Raw genomic sequence first — 16,686 nt, 5'->3', positions numbered from 1 at the left:
ATAAAAGAACAAATCACTCTTAAAGCTTTGCTGCCAAGAAAAGACCAAACAGGTTCATAAAGAGTTGGTCAAAACTGAATAATAACTAACTAAAAGGAATCTCAAACAACAGTACTGGTGTCCAAAAGTAACTTGGTACATAGAGCATTTATTTTCTAAGATCTGAGGTCTCACTTAAACATTTCTCTTTTTATTCAACTAAATTTACTTTTAATAGATCATTTTTGCTTGTGTGTTTTTTTCTTGCTTGTCACAGTCCTATTATCTGAGAGTACTTGTCTTGAGTTGTAGGCAAAGGTATAATGAGGAATCAATGGGAAAAAAATCCAAATAGTTTTTAAAATATTTATGAAAGTAATACAATGAAAATTCTAAAAAGCAAAGGAAGAATTTTCAATTAAAAGGCAAAAATGTTCATGTTGAGTATCCTGAAAGTTTGCTTTGTCATTAGGAAGGAAGAACTAAAAACTGGAAGAATCCGGAATGTGTTTTGATAGAAGCAAGTAAAAAAAATAGCAAAAGAAGCTATTCTACCAAATTTCTTCAATGAGAAAAAATGGTGTCTTAAAACTTAGAAAAGAATTAAAATAGAGAAAGGAAAACTAAAAATTAAAGTTTAATAAAATATTTGCCAATTTTAAATAAAATTCTGATTATCATAGAGTATATATATATATATGTATATTTGTTATAGCCTGTATTTGTCTATATATAAAGAGAAAGACAGCAGGAGACAGAGAGAGAAACAGAGATAGAATGAAACAGAGCCACTGGAGGATTTTGTTTTAGTTGTCCATGTGTATTATGTTATGTTATAAAATAAGAAATTTTATTTTTCTTATTTGATTAAATAGTTTATTTGAGAGAGGGAAAATTGACTCCTGTTAATTAAAAATATTGTCAAATTGGAATGGTACTAAAGATGAGAGATATTGAATTTAATTTGAGATAAGGTAACCATATTGTTATTATACTGTATTACTTGTTTTTGTTATTTATGAGAGCTCTCATGATGTAAGAATAATCAATAAATGTTCATAATATAAATATAAAACCATTAATAAAAGAAAGCAAAAATTATAGTTGCATATGGGAAATATAGATTTGTGTTTAAGTAAGATTTTTTTTGTCATCTGTATGAAGGATAGCTCAGTAAGAGAAAAGATAGAAAGCTGGAACACCATTTAAGAGATAATGGAAATATATTAGATGACAGTTAATGAGGCCCTGAACTGGTAGGGTGGCAATGTGCATCCAACAGAAGGGACAGACTGATAAAATATTATGGAAGTTAAACTGACAGAACTTGCTGTATATTTGGATCTGGAGAGTAAAAAAGAAATATATATATATATATATATATATATATATATATATATATATATAAAATATTGTTTGATGGTTAAAACCTCCAGACTAGAAGACTACTAATACAGATATCCTGTGTAGTGACTAGAGCACTAGACTTGAAATCAAGATTATTTGAGTTCAAATCTAACTTCAGACACTTCCTAACTTTGATCCTGAATTTAACCTTTGGTTTCTTCATTTACTCATCTCTAAAACAGTTAATCAAAGCACCCACCCCAACATATTATTGTAAGGATTAAACAAGGTAACATATAAATAAATCCATGAATTCAGTGTTAGACACATAGTAGGAACTATATAAACACTGATTCTCTTACTTCTTTCCTGCCTCCTTCCTTCCAATGGCATTAGTAGAAAAAGAGAAGTTTGAGAGGTTGAATTTTCTTTTTAGGAGAACAAATTCAAATTTTACATACTAAAGTTAATATGCTAGAGAGAAGGCTACTAAATGAAAGAGGTATAATTTAAAGGATGGAAAGTATTTGTATAATCTTAGGGAAAAGGTGAGGCACAATTATACTTAAAATATCTTGAGGAATTATGAGCTTTAGGTGAGGCACAATTATACTTGATATATTTTGAGGAATAATGATCTTTAAATCTTGTTGGATGTGATTTTATATCAGAAAATAATGAAAAATAAATTTCCAAAAGAAAGATTGTTGTCAGTATTTATAGGGACATGAAAGATAGGATGGATCAACCAAAACTGTCAAAAATTCTTCAGCTGGAGAGTGATACTTATTAATTAATCCATTCATGTATTTCTATATTCATAAAAAAAGACAAAGTGGATAGACATATTAGAAAAGTTGGACTTAGAATAATATTGTATTCATTTATTCAAATCCACATAGTACTAAATGGGTTAATTGATCCTCAGTGATAGTAATCTTTCAAAAATCTTCTTATTAGAATCCCTGTCATATTCCCCAAAACTAATGTTTCTATCCTTTTTCCTCTCTACTCAATACACCATTCATATCTTAGTCCCAAAACTTAGTTTCTAAAAGTACTTTCCTATTTTATTGAAATCTACATATATGTGTATGTATATACAATTATATACACACCTACATATATATATATATATATATATACAGAGAGAGAGAGAGAGAGAGAAAGAGAGAGAGAGAGAGAGAGAGAGAGAGAGAGAGAGAGGAAGAGACAGAGACAGAAACAGAGACAGAGAGACAGAGATTAGAATCAGATTTTACAGAATGAGGTTAAATATTCAAGTGAGCCAAAATAAAAAATAAAAAAAGAAAGAAAGAAAAAGAAAAAGAAAGGGAAAAAGAAAAAAAAATAATACTTGAATGAGGAAACATATTAATTTCTGCAGGTGACCACTGAGGAATATATTTACCTCTGTGGTATTAAATAGATTTATTTGGCTAGTGTCAACATTAACCAAGTAATCACCAAAGGAGACAAAATTCTTTTTTTTTTTTTTTTTTTTTTTTATTTGATAGCCTTTTATTTACAGGATATTTGCATGGGTAACTTTACAGCATTAACAATTGCCAAACCTCTTGTTCCAATTTTTCACCTCTTAACCCCCACCCCCTCCCCCAGATGGCAGGATGACCAATAGATGTTAAGTACATTAAAATATAAATTAGATACACAATAAGTATACATGACCAAAACGTTATTTTGCTGTAGAAAAAGAATCAGACTCTGAAATATTGTACAATTAGCTTGTGAAGGAAATCAAAAATGGAGGTGTGCATATATATAGGGATTGTCAATTCAATGTAATGGTTTTTAGTAGTCATCTCCCAGAGTTCTTTTTCTGGGCATAGCTGGTTCAGTTCATTACTGCTCCATTGGAAATGATTTGGTTGATCTCGTTGCTGAGGATGGCCTGGTCCATCAGAACTGGTCATCATATAGTATTGTTGTTGAAGTATATAATGATCTCCTGGTCCTGCTCATTTCACTCAGCATCAGTTCGTGTAAGTCTCTCCAGGCCTTTCTGAAATCATCCTGTTGGTCATTTCTTACAGAACAGTAATATTCCATAATTTTCATATACCACAATTTATTCAGCCATTCTCCAACTGATGGACATCCATTCAGTTTCCAGTTTCTAGCTACTACAAAAAGGGCTACCACAAACATTCGTGCACATACAGGTCCCTTTATAATCTCTTTGGGATATAATCCCAGTAGTAACACTGCTGGATCAAAGGGTATGCACAGTTTGATCACTTTTTGAGCATAGTTCCAAACTACTCTCCAAAATGGTTGGATTCGTTCACAACTCCACCAACAATGCATCAATGTCCCAGTTTTCCCACATCCCCTCCAACAATCATCATTATTTTTTCCTGTCATCTTAGCCAATCTGACAGGTGTGTAGTGGTATCTTAGAGTTGTCTTAATTTGCATTTCTCTGATTAATAATGACTTGGAGCATCTTTTCATATGACTAGAAATAGTTTCAATTTCTTCATCTGAGAATTGTCTGTTCATATCCTTTGACCATTTTTCAATTGGAGAATGGCTTGATTTTTTATAAATTAGAGTTAATTCTCTATATATTTTGGAAATGAGGCCTTTATCAGAACCTTTGACTGTAAAAATATTTTCCCAGTTTATTGCTTCCCTTCTAATCTTGTCTGCATTAGTTTTGTTTGTACAAAAAACTTTTCAGTTTGGTATAATTGAAATTTTCTATTTTGTGATCAGTAATGATCTCTAGTTCTACTTTGGTCATAAAGACCTTCCCCTTCCACAGGTCTGAGAGGTAAACTATCCTGTGTTCTTCTAATTTATTAATAATTTCATTCTTTATGCCTAGGTCATGAACCCATTTTGACCTTATCTTGGTGTACGGTGTTAAGTGTGGATCAATGCCTAGTTTCTGCCATATTAGTTTCCAATTTTCCCAGCAATTTTTATCAAACAGTAAGTTCTTATCCCAAAAGCTGGGATCTTTAGGTTTGTCAAAGACTAGGTTGCTGTATTTGTTGCCTGTTTTATCCCCTGAACCTAATCTATTCCACTGATCAACTAATCTATTCCTTAGCCAATACCAAATACTTTTGGTAACTGCTGCTCTATAATATAATTTTAGATCTGGTACAGCTAAGCCACCTTCATTTGATTTTTTTTTTCATTAATTCCCTTGAAATTCTTGACCTTTTGTTTTTCCATATGAATTTTGTTGTTATTTTTTCTAGGTCATTAAAATAGTTTTTTGGGACTCTGATTGGTATAGTGCTAAATAAATAGATTAGTTTAGGTAATATTGTCATCTTTATTATATTTGCTTGCCCTATCCAAGAGCATTTAATATTTTTCCAATTGTTTAGATCAGACTTAATTTGTGTGAAAAGTGGTCTGTAATTTTGCTCATAAAGTTTCTGATTTTCCCTTGGCAGATAGATTCCTAAATATTTTATATTATCAGTATTTACTTTAAATGTAATTTCTCTTTGTAACTCTGACTGTTGGATTTTGTTAGTGATATATAAGAATGCTGATGACTTATGTGGCTTTATTTTATAACCAGCAACTTTGCTAAAGTTGTGGATCATTTCTAATAACTTTTTAGTAGAATCTCTGTGGTTCTCTAAGTATACCATCATGTCATTGGCAAAGAGTGATAATTTGGTTTCCTCATTGCCTATTCTTATTCTTTTAATCTCTTTCTCAGCTCTTATTGCCAAAGCTAGCGTTTCTAATACAATATTAAATAGTAACGGTGATAGTGGGCAACCTTGTTTCACTCCAGATCTCATTGGGAATGGTTGCAGTTTGCAAAGGAGACAAAATTCAAACTTAGTTATAATTTCTTATTTTTTTTACTCTTTTTTCTTTTTACTTCTTTACTTTTTACTCTTCTTTCTTATTACTCAGGATTACATGTGACTAATTAGCTGCACATTGATTTTTTTGGATGTACCATAAAAGTCTAGAAATATATGAATTATTTCCTTGGGCTAATTAGACTGCACTTTGTACCAGAATTTTTAATTTGTCACTGTGCCATTTTTATTCATATGTAAAACGTTTGTCAAATAAGAGGAACGTAAGAAGAGAAGTATTGAATGGCCTTAATATGCTAAAATTGTTAATTTTCATTTGGTAGAAATATCATGTATATTTATGTTATCCTCCTTTAAAAAGGAGCTTCCACAAATATTGGATTTCAAATGTCATTGTCAGGTAATGATGTGGCAGAAGTTGTTTTCTGTTTTAGGAACTAATTTGGTAGCTTTTTTTTTTTCACAAAAAGGCCTTTTTTAAGACATTTATTTAAAATAAAATATTTCAATTCTATTAAAATAATTCATTATTTTAAAGCTGTGAGAATAACCAGAAATTCTATTTTATTACATTACTATTTTTACAACATTATGTCTCTTTGATTAATAACATAATGTTTATTTTTTATAGTCTTTTATTTACAGGTTATATGCATGGGTAACTTTACAGCGTTAACAATTGCCAAACCTCTTGTTCCAATTTTTCACCTCTTATCCCCCACCCCCTCCCCTAGATGGCAGGATGACCAGTAGATGAATAACATAATGTTTAAATAATTTTAATTTTACATATAATATTAGGACAATTGCATCAATCCAATTCTAAAACCACTAATTAAATACATTAGTAGTTTTAAAGTGCAAGGTATGACCTGCTCTCAAGAAGTTAAAAATGGACTAGTTAGTGATAAAAATATATTGTTCTTATAATAAATATGCAAAAATAATCCTACCAATTTTATCAATTATCTTCCACCATTATGGAACTGGTTACCCTGTTTAATATCTTCTTCTCCTTTGACCAGAAAGAAGTAATGTATAATGACAATATGGACAACTAGGTGGTGTCATAGTACATAGAGTAGTGAACCTGGAGTCAGGAAGTCTGATCTTTCTGAATTCAAATATGACTTCAAACATGTAGTGATTTTGTAACTCTAGATACAGGACCATTTACTCCTTTTGCTTCAATTTCCTTATCTGTAAAATAAGCTGAAGGAGGAAATGGTAAACCACTCCAGCATGTTTGACAAGAAAACTTCAAATGACATCACAGTCAGATACTACTGAAAAACAATATATAATGACATAAAAAGTTGAATTTTAATTCTAAAGTTGGAGTAATGATCATCAAATTACTTTTCTCTAAAGAAAGAGATAGGGGTCTATCTATACATATTGAATTTGGCATATAGTGCTGGACAGAGAGAGCTGATACTTTATTTTTTTTTTCTTTCTTACAAAGTGGGACCCAAGTTAAGGTTCATGTGTAGGGAGTGGTAGATTAAGGGTGAGGATTATGGTATGAAGACAAGATGTGGGCATGAAAAATGAATTATGCATATCCAATAATAATCTGAGGCATAAAAATCACAAAGCATAGTGACTTGTACAAAGACAATTGAAAAACTATCATAGGATGATTAAATCTTTTTCTTAAACTATATGACCTTTGAGAGTATATTTTTTTAGTGTTGAATAGTTTTTAAAATAATAAGTTTATACTTATTATTATCAGTAATATAACCTTTGATGTAAAAGTCATAATAACAATACTAATAGGAAAAACAAGAAGGACTGTTTGTTTGATCTTTGTGTCAAAATACCTTTCTAAGTTTTTTTTTAAATGCATTCCTTTTACAATGAGCACAAGTCTTTACTCTCCTAATTTCTTAGTGGAATAACTTAAGAAAATCTGGTATTTAATTCTATTCCTGTTAAATTTATGTTTATGAGTGTTGCTATTTATGTAAAATTTACTTGTTTCTTTAGCACTTTTTCATTTAAATGAAGAAAAAAGAAACAAACAGCTTCTTGGTGTTTTTTTTTTCTTTATACTATTTTTTTCATCTAAGTTATGCCAAAAATATTAAAGATTAAAACATGTTGGAAATATTGATGCTGCATCCAAGTGTCAAATTTTACATGAATGCTAAGTGAATTTATTCATCTCCAAAATAATCTAAAAGAAAAGAAAAATGCCAACACCATATTATGTTCATGTCCAGATAAGCAATCTGCTCATGAAGCAGAAGTCATTTATCACCATTATTACCACTGTTGCTCAGCACTTGGGGCCAGCTCTTCCTTAGGCAACTCTCTGAGGAGTCTTTAAAACAGAACAGTCTGGATGAAGAAGTGGCCAAAATAATTTTCCAGTGTTAACAGGACCAATTGCTTCAGGAACATATCAGTTCAGTGAGAGGCTGACCTTCCTCTCTCCATTCCTTATTTCATTTTCAACTTAAGCATCACTGAGAAGAAGGAAATAGATGAACTTGCAGGTACAAATCTGAAGATGTTCATTTCAAAAGAAATAATCTTGACAGACTGGTGTGTGGTGGTTCGTGTTTGGCAAAGAAATTTTTTAAAAAGATTTTGTTTTGCTTTTCCAAGACTTTATAGACTTTATAACTTATATAAGTTAACATGTTAAAATGGATAGTATGTTGGATTTGGAATTCAAAATACATAGAATCAAATTATGTTTTTGATATCTATCTTTTTGGTGACAAAGGAAAATCATTTAACCTCTTTTTGCTTCAGGCTTCTACTATTCCTGTTTGACTGTTAGCATCTTGAGTATTGTAATTTACCTTTCTCTATTTATGCACAGCATTTTGTGGAGTAGCTGGTACAAAGAATATAGTTTATCAAGGTTTCTTAACTAACTGGATGACTAATAACTCATAGAACACTTGTTGATAAAGAAAGGTCTTCAAAGTAATAAAATAATTCACAAATAAAAGGGAATGGATTCCATAATTTAAATCAGCTTCACTGAATATTACTAGGGAAGGGATGTCAGTGGATTTTTTCATCTTTAATATGATTAAACTGAGGGTAAGAGTAATGAAGAATATCAGTCATACATGTGATTGAGCATTTATTGAAATTTAAGTCCTCTAACATTCTAATCAAGTATTCTTCTAATCTTTTTTTCCCTTTATGACACTACTTATTCACTCATTTCGCCATTCTTTCCTATAAAATCAAATAGTATAAACATATAGTGTATAAAGGCATTTTGCTTGAAAAATTAGAGGGAAAATCAATAGGTATATACACTTTGAAAACCCGTCCCACAAAGCAGTTTTAATCAGCATTGTTGACTTAGTTCCTTTTTAGTGAAGAGAGTCCATGTGAAATACATATGTGGATTTACATTGTGGGAGAATAACTATATGTCCATATCCTGATGTCTTAGGAAAATATGTCTCTTACATATAGAACAAGTTATATTTGACTATATTTTGAAATGGCTAGTTTTTATGCCTTTATTTTAATGGGCTGCCAACCAACTGCCCACACAGTAACAGTCCAAAGAAAAGCATGGCTTTAATCTTTAAAGGAAGTAAAAGTAAAGTAAAGTGAATGAGTGACCTTATTAGCTAGAAAATATAAGTGGTAGGAGAGTGAATAGAAATAGTACTTGAAATCTTTTGTTCATTCTCTTGATACCTAATATTATCTTATCAAAAATTTCTCAATTTATTTCCCCCCTTAAATCATGAAAACATTTATTTGTCATTGCAGTTACTTTGTAAGAGTATACATATATATGCGTGTGTATATATATATTACTTAAATTATTAAAATATCATAATTACTATGTAAATCATTCAATTCCCTAACATTAATTCTGCTTCTGAATAAATATATATTTTATTTCTTATTAAAGGATATTAAGCATATTTGACTCAAGATGCATTGTACTTATCCTTAACACTTTTCCTACCCATATTATCGTGAAAATTTAGATGTTGATAACTTTGGATAGCTTTTATACAACAGACCACACGCACGCACGCACACACACACATACACACACACACACACACTAAGATTTTAGTACAACTTTCTTTTTACATATTTATTTCTTAAAATATTTCTCTTTATAAAGAACAGATAAATTTATTTTGTGTATGAATATATGCATATATGTATGTTTAATAATTATCTGTTTTCATTCTACTCCCTTTCAGCATTTAGATTTTTATCACCCAGGCCAATTATCAAGCATTTATTTAAAATATATTCCACCCTCTTTGTGGTGGCCAGAAACTGGAAAATGAGTGGATGCCCATCAATTGGAGAATGATTGAATAAATTGTGGTATGTGAATAATATGGAATATTATTGTTTGGTAAGAAATGAACAACAGGATGATTTCAGAAAGGCCTGGAGAGACTTACACGAACTGATGCTGAGTGAAATGAGCAGGGCCAGGAGATTATTATATACTTCAACAACAATACTATATGATGATCAATTCTGATGGACCTGGTCATCTTCAGCAGATGAACCAAATCAGTTCCAATGGAGCAGTAATGAACTGAACCAGATATGCCCAGCAAAAGAACTCTGGGAGATGACTAAGAACTATTACATAGAATTCCCAGTCCCTATATTTTTGTCCGTCTGCATCTTTGATTTCCTTAACAGGTTAATTGTACACTATTTCAGAGTCCGATTCTTTTTGTACAGCAAAATAACTGTTTGGACATGTATATTGATTTTGTATTTAACTTATACTTTAACATGTTTAACATGTATTGGTAAACCTGCCATGTGGGCGAGGGGGTGGACAGATGGAGGGGAAAAATTGGAACAAAAGGTTTGACAATTGTCAATGTTATAAAATTACCCATGCATATAACTTCTAAATAAAAAGGTATAATAAAAAAAAATAAAAATATATTCCAGAAAACATTCTAGTCACTGGCAACACAAATTGTCCTCAAGGATTCTGGGATGTTTACCAGGAGACAATAAAATAAAATAAGACAAAGAAGTTTTGAGAACATGAAATCAAAAGAAGCTAGGTTTATCAAAAGAAATCTCATTTCTAAGAGCAAGTTTTGATTGGACCTTTAAATTCTTAGAAATATAGGTGATGAGGTCTTTACATTTCAAGCATGAGGAACAGATTGTATAATGGCAGACAGATGGGAAGTGGAAGGGCATGTGTAGGAAGCAATGTGAAATTCTTTTTGGCTGGATTGTAAAGAGAAATCAAATGAAATAATATTTTATACTAAGTCTGGAATATCAGTACTGGCTTAAGATTTCAGATGCTTTTGATTTCTATTTGACAAATGTATATTTGTTGCTGGAGGTAATAGGGAAGCACTGGAGTTTAAGGGACAGGATTATAGTGTGATTAGATCTGAGCTGTAATAATGTCGATTTGACTTCTTTAAAGAGGACTGAGAGAAGACAAGAGAAAGGAGTTAGAGGGACCATTTAAAAATTTATTGCAATTATCTTAACTTGAAATGATGAGATCAGACAGAATAGAATGTGACATAATCTAAGAAGGAACACTTTCCCTTAAAACAGAGAAACAGAAACTCAGAGACAGACAAAGAGAAATTCCTTAGATGTGATAAACTTATACTGAAGTTCCTCTGATACTAGAGCGGCTGATTATCTTTTAATATATTAAAAAACATACCTGTCTTCATAAGGTACAACATATCTCTCATTATTTTTAATAAAAAAGTTCTATAATAGAGTTAAATTTTGAATGCTTCAACAAAGATTCCTATCTACTTTTAGGTCATTGAATAATAACTTTTGATTCATAAAATCATAGAATCTTTTGTTAGAAGACACTGTGGAAGTCCACCAGCTCTATCAGTCGTCCTACAACTTCTTCTATAACATTTATGGCAGAAGAATCTCCTAGACAAAATAAAAGTGACCAATTCATCTGTCTCACTTGACTGAAGCATATATAGCTGAAGTAAATTGCCCATACTTCAACCTTGTCAGAGACAAAACTTGCACCTGGGTCTTCTTGGCTCAATACATAATAAATGCACACATATATATATACACACATTTACATGCACATATACATACAATGTATATACCTATATACATATATATATATATATATACTCATGCATATACATATATATCATACACACATATTTATACATCTTCCCAGAATTCTCTCTGGTATGTAATTTTCTATCAATAAATTTGAAATTTTACATAAAGAACCACTTTCAGCTTTCTCTTTTAGTTCATAGTCTACTTAGTATTTTTGTTTCTATTAATGAAAGGATTTTTAGGTATTCAAAAGTACAATACTGATATATACTCACTGATAAACTCACAAACATATATACATATATTTAAAAACAAATGTGTATATATGTATTTATATATATATATATGTAAAAATAAATATATATATAAATGCATAAATATATGTACGTATATATAGATACTGAACTAATCATACTTGTATTACTGCAGGAGACTTCAAAGGTCATATAGTCCAACCTGATTGTTTTATAAAATTATAAACTGCTGTCAAAGGGTTTGACGTACTTACCCAGAGACTCTTTGAAACAAAGTAGCTACAATTTCAATGCAGATTCTCTGACAAAATCTCTAGAGATACTCTAGTGTACTATGTGATCTCTAATCAGTTTCATTTCAGATTACTCTTTCAAAACATTCGAGATTGTAAAGAGAATGCCAAAGAAAACATTGAAATATGATTTTTAAAATAATTCATTAAATGAATTAATTTAAATATTCACTAAACTTTTTCCTAAAACATAGTAGGCAGAAGAAGTAATAATGGAAAAGGCACTTTACTTATCTCTGAGAAGGAAAGGGGCTTAAAAGAGAGTGATCAACTTCAAATGAGAAAAACTTCTGACCCATGTCTAAGATCTCTGAAATTATATGACTCTTGAAGCCTTAGTTTCTTGATCTGTCTTCCAGGTTTGTGAGACTAGAGGCATTGAAAAACAAAAGGACATTTCAAGCTAATTATCCACTATCATTATCCAGTTTGAGACACTTTGATCACCAAATAATCCACTTATTATCTGTCTGCCTTTCTATTTACATCTACATTATGCATATGTATATGCATTGAATTTACTAATAGAGCTATAACCTAGAGAAAGTTAACTAAAATTCAGATAAAGCAATAAATTGAACAACTGCATGATACAGTAAACAAATTGTAAGGGGCTGTATGGATACAAATGATAGCTGTTATTCTCTTGTTTCTACTTTAAAATTGGGGTGTGTTTGCTATTTGGTCATTTTAAGGTCATGTTCTACTCCTGACGACTCCTTGTAGAGTTTTCTTCTCAAGATACTCCAGTGACTTGACATTTCCTTCTCCAGCTCAATTTGCAGATGAGGAAATGGAGACAAATAGGGTTAAGTGATTTGGCCAATATCATAGATCATAAGAACTGAATCCAGATTTGAATTCAGTTCTTCTTGACTGCAGGCCCAACATTGTATCCACTGTACTACCCTGTTTAGTGCATAAGTATGTTTAGTACAGGTTGTATAATTAGGCAGGTTGAAGTACAAGCTGTTTGCATTTAGCCTTAGGTAATTCCTGTGGCTTGAGGAAAGCAACAGGAGAGGGGAAATAATAATAAAGAGAAATTGTATTCCTAACATTTTAAAATTATTATAAAATACAGTAGATCTTCAGCACAATACATTTTCTTTTGCTCACTTTGCAGGTGAAATCCTTTAAGCAGCAGTGATATTTATGAGAGCTGCTTATCTTTGCTGACAATTTTCATCTGTTTTACTGAGCAAGGATAAACAAGATATGAATATTAATACATTCATATTATTTGGAACAGTGACAAGAATAAAGGCATATGGACATCATTGTCACAGAAATCTGTGGATGACCATGAAAAGAAGGCATGTGGACATCATTGTCACAGGAACCTGGTGGATGTCTATGAAAAGAAACTTAAAAGTTTTTGTGGAATAGTCCTAAAACAGTGGAATTAATAGTAGAAATCATAGAAATTTGAATATCATTTCTACTACTTGTTAAATGACTTTAGCCTCTATAAATTTTAGTTTCTTCCTCTGTAAATGGGGCTGAGGTATATTCATATGGAGAACATTCAGTGGAGTTAAGGGTAGAAGTGAGAGACTGATGGAATTGTGGTGGTTTAAAGTTGGAAAAGAGAAAACTCTCTGGTCCATGGTAGTAGTCTTAACAAACTACAGGACTCTTATTCAAGAGGACTTTTTTTTTTTTCTGATTATCCCCAAAAGGCAAAACCCAGAGAGATACCATAAAGCAACAAAGACACAAATTTAATTTTGATGTCAGTCAATAAGTCAACAAAAGCTTTTTTTAAAGTGACAATTATGTTCCATTCCTTATCCCAACTGCTGGAAGAAGTGTAAGGCTATAACAAAGAGCTTCCTATCAAAGCAAAGAAAAAATTGACTATTCTGAGTCAGAACTTAGAATGTGCTGATTTTTGACCCACTAAAGATCTTAAAGCAAAGAATGAATAGCCACTTGTATGTTATAATAGGAAGTCTTTTTAAAGAAATACTGATTATTTTAAACAGCCATTGGAGTCCCTTAACAGTTGGCATGATTCTATCTAATTATAAAACAAATAATTATATTTTTAACCTTTCAAAGGCATGAAAAAAAACAGCAAGAATGATTTGTTCATTATTATAGATACTTTAATGATTATAGTAGTTTTAAATTTTCATCCTTGCAAGGATATATAAATATAACCTTAGTTTCCAGTTTCTGTAGGAGTAATAAATATATTCTTAACTTAGGATATTTCAGTCAAATCAAGCAAATCTAAGAGCAGAATACTCAAAATATATATTGTATAACTTTAGGTAAGCTATGGCCACTGTGGATGTAAGTTGATCAATAAAAATACACTTACTAACCCCTTACTACATGTCTGAAACCTCTGAATAATGTGAATAAAAAGGCTTACATTGCATAAGTCTTTGGACGTTCTAGATATATATGTATATTTGAATTGTTATTGAATTAGAATATTTTAGGTAAAACCTCTTAAAGAAAGGAAAGATTTCCCTAAGCCTTTGTTCAACTTAGAAACTACTTTTGCTTTCTGTAAAATAACAACAAGAGAACAGAATTTAGTATAAAATGATTTACATATAGGGCATGTTATAAGAATATTAACTTGTAAAAAATGAGGGAAAAATTGTGTTATGAAGCCAGAGCAAGACATCATAGATAAATGGATCACCTGCTGATTAATGGATTGTGCTATCTATAAATTGCAAATAAATAAATAAATAAGAATGAATGAACAAACAAAAAACACCTTAAAGAAAAATCTTTGTGGTATTTAGTATTTCCTTTATGTAGAATGTATGGGTGCTCAAGGAAAAGAACTGCCCAGAATAAGAAAGAAAAGATTAGATATTATATGTATCGGTGGAATACATACTCATGTAAGGGAACAAAAATGGTCAAATGGTTAAATGGATCATAATTGGAAACAAGGTAAATTATTTTCATCTATCTAGAATTCATCCAAATATTCTGTCCAAAAATTTAATATTGTCTGAAGCTTATCAGTCTTATTTTTTTTTTTTCTTAGCCTGGGCAACATGCCATTTTTGGAATGCCTCTGAAAGAAATACCTCTTTTCATGTCAATTGTTTTAATCACAATGATCAGATGTGTTCAGTAATAAGGTCAGATTTGGAACTATAAGTATTTACTATAAAGAAATATCATTAACTAACTCTGATTTTATTTCAACATGGTGTTTAGTTTGTTTATTAGCTGTGAGGAAGAGAAAGAGTTGATATAAGTAAGCCAGAGGAGTAAGCTCTACAATCCCCTACAAGACTTGGGGGAAGATAGAAGACAGACTGTACACAACAAACTCACTCACTGTTTTTCCACAACCGTCACTGAAATTTATTTCTTGTTTATAAAATAATTTTCATAGATGTAAAGTATCTTAAATTTCATGTAATTTACACCCTACCAAACAATTCTTATCTAAACAAATTTCAGTTGGTCAATGGGGACTGACTGAAGAAACATGAATGGAACTTCAAATCATAAACCCTGTGAAATTTTGGTTCATCTTCAAGCTTTCATCTAGATTTCTATCTATACATATGCAGTTCCCTGACTCTCTTTTAAAAACTATTTTTATAATTTAATATGGCTTAATTTAAAGCCATACCTTTAAGTAAATATAATACATTTAAATAAATACACATTTCTGTAAATATCATTAAGTAATGGGTCAATATAGACTAAGAAAAGATAATGTACACCCTTCTGCTGAAAATTTACTCATTTTTAAGGAAATTTAAGAGGAAAGAAAGCATTTCTGGACATCGTCACTGCATTTTACTCTTCAAATGTGTAACCTATAATAATGAACATTAAATGTGCTGCACATATTTTATATCTAAAGTTAATAGTGTAGTTATCAGACAACATCAGGAGTATCTTAGATGAAACATGTAGGTATACTAAGAATGCTCAGCCAGTCCACTGTAAAAGAGTAAATATGTAAGCCATTTGATATTGTAGGCCCTGTGAATATTCCTTTATACAGCCAAATCATCTTAAAATCTCAACTCTATCACTTTCTTTTCCCTAGTTTCATCATGTGGTCTTACATGATGTTGATTTGATTTCTAATTGTTTGTTTTCAGCAACTTGAACTTGGATCTGCTGCTGTTGTATAGAATAAGGGGGAAAAAAATCAGTAGGTAGGTGAAGAGTTCTCTGTATTTCTTTGAATGCCATTCTTATCTCAGAATGAGGTCCAGATGCCCTCACTGGACACTATTCACTATTCACTATTACATGTGAATGTAATATTCATATTACATACTCAAGCTAAGGTTGAGAACCATATTGGGGAAGGAAGGAGAAAAAATGAACACCCAGAGATCTAGGTTTGGGGATTTGAGAATGGTAAATTGAACTTTTCTTAAATATTAGTGGGAAATCAAACAATGAGTAATTGCAGGATTATATAAGAGTTTTATAATGTAGGAAATTTGGGGGTTGAAAGACCAAATAAGAGAGATTTTTTTTTTTTTACTTAAAATTCTACATCTTTTTTCTTAAATAAATCTGAGGGCAGATAGTGTTCTTTCTAACCATTCTATCATTCATTTCCCTAAAGTTATTTTTAAAAGTTTCATTTTATATCTATTTTGTAGTAACTCATCTGTATTAACATTTTTTTTAAAAAGAATTTATGTTCCTTGTGGAAAGGATCATTTTGTTGGATGGTTAGTTTATCTAAGTGACTGGTTGGTTGATTACCTGTGGGTTTGCATTCCCAATGCTTAATAAATGCTTGTTGCATTACACTCAATTTAATTCTATTGAACTGTATTGAATTGGTATGAGATCTCCATTCTAGGTGAGCCATCTGGAGACAAGTAAATTAGGACAGATTTCTGACTATCTAGTCAGAAACCAGCAGTTTAAACCACTTTGAAGATAAAGCAGTCATGTCAGCACAGCATGTCA

This window comes from Sarcophilus harrisii, chromosome 6, assembly GCF_902635505.1.
Source record: "Sarcophilus harrisii chromosome 6, mSarHar1.11, whole genome shotgun sequence".
Lineage (NCBI taxonomy): Eukaryota > Metazoa > Chordata > Mammalia > Dasyuromorphia > Dasyuridae > Sarcophilus > Sarcophilus harrisii.
Note: the sequence above shows the minus strand (reverse complement) of the source record.